Raw genomic sequence first — 1,923 nt, 5'->3', positions numbered from 1 at the left:
CATCCGCTCCACTGAGCCCTGACTCCCCCTGGAGAGAGAGAGAGAGAGGGGGGGGGGGGGGGAGAGGGGAGAGAGAGAGAGGGTGGGGGGTGGAGAGAGGGGGAGAGAGAGGGAGAGAGAGAGAGAGAGAGGGGAGAGAGAGAGAGGGAGAGAGAGAGAGAGGGGGAGAGAGAGGGAGAGAGAGAGAGAGAGAGACAGAGAGAGATAGAGGAAGAGAGAGGAAGAGAGAGAGAGAGAGAGAGAGAGAGAGAGAGAGAGAGAGAGAGAGAGAGAGAGAGAGAGGAAGAGACAGAAACAGAGAGCTCAATTTAGAAACATGAGATGCCGGTCCTGTCTGAACTGACAGTCCGATCGTTACCAGAGGAGAAGCTTCATTATGTCTGAGTCCAGTTTAGCTGCTGGAGGGTGTTCAGATATAAAGTTGTCTGGGGGGTGTTCAGATATAAAGTTGTCTGGAGGGTGTTCAGATATAAAGTTGTCTGGGGGGTGTTCAGATATAAAGTTGTCTGGGGGGTGTTCAGGTATAAAGTTGTCTGGGGGGTGTTCAGATATAAAGTTGTCTGGAGGGTGTTCAGGTATAAAGTTGTCTGGGGGGTGTTCAGGTATAAAGTTGTCTGGAGGGTGTTCAGGTATAAAGTTGTCTGGGGGGTGTTCAGATATAAAGTTGTCTGGAGGGTGTTCAGGTATAAAGTTGTCTGGGGGGTGTTCAGGTATAAAGTTGTCTGGAGGGTGTTCAGGTATAAAGTTGTCTGGGGGGTGTTCAGGTATAAAGTTGTCTGGAGGGTGTTCAGATATAAAGTTGTCTGGGGGGTGTTCAGGTATAAAGTTGTCTGGAGGGTGTTCAGATATAAAGTTGTCTGGGGGGTGTTCAGATATAAAGTTGTCTGGGGGGTGTTCAGATATAAAGTTGTCTGGGGGGTGTTCAGGTATAAAGTTGTCTGGGGGGTGTTCAGATATAAAGTTGTCTGGGGGGTGTTCAGATATAAAGTTGTCTGGAGGGTGTTCAGATATAAAGTTGTCTGGAGGGTGTTCAGATATAAAGTTGTCTGGAGGGTGTTCAGATATAAAGTTGTCTGGAGGGTGTTCAGGTATAAAGTTGTCTGGGGGGTGTTCAGATATAAAGTTGTCTGGAGGGTGTTCAGGTATAAAGTTGTCTGGGGGGTGTTCAGATATAAAGTTGTCTGGGGGGTGTTCAGATATAAAGTTGTCTGGGGGGTGTTCAGGTATAAAGTTGTCTGGAGGGTGTTCAGGTATAAAGTTGATTGGAGGGTGTTCAGGTATAAAGTTGTCTGGGGGGTGTTCAGATATAAAGTTGTCTGGAGGGTGTTCAGATATAAAGTTGTCTGGAGGGTGTTCAGGTATAAAGTTGTCTGGGGGGTGTTCAGATATAAAGTTGTCTGGGGGGTGTTCAGGTATAAAGTTGTCTGGAGGGTGTTCAGATATAAAGTTGTCTGGGGGGTGTTCAGGTATAAAGTTGTCTGGAGGGTGTTCAGGTATAAAGTTGTATGGAGGGTGTTCAGGTATAAAGTTGTCTGGGGGGTGTTCAGATATAAAGTTGTCTGGGGGGTGTTCAGGTATAAAGTTGTCTGGAGGGTGTTCAGATATAAAGTTGTCTGGAGGGTGTTTAGATATAAAGTTGTCTGGAGGGTGTTCAGATATAAAGTTGTCTGGGGGGTGTTCAGGTATAAAGTTGTCTGGAGGGTGTTCAGGTATAAAGTTGTATGGAGGGTGTTCAGGTATAAAGTTGTCTGGAGGGTGTTCAGATATAAAGTTGTCTGGAGGGTGTTCAGATATAAAGTTGTCTGGGGGGTGTTCAGATATAAAGTTGTATGGGGGGTGTTCAGATATAAAGTTGTCTGGGGGGTGTTCAGATATAAAGTTGTCTGGAGGGTGTTCAGATATAAAGTTGTCTGGAGGGTGTTC

The sequence above is a fragment of the Nansenia antarctica genome (genome assembly GCF_963989245.1).
Source record: "Nansenia antarctica genome assembly, chromosome: 4".
Classification (NCBI taxonomy): Eukaryota; Metazoa; Chordata; class Actinopteri; order Argentiniformes; family Microstomatidae; genus Nansenia; species Nansenia antarctica.
This window is presented reverse-complemented; position numbering follows the sequence as displayed.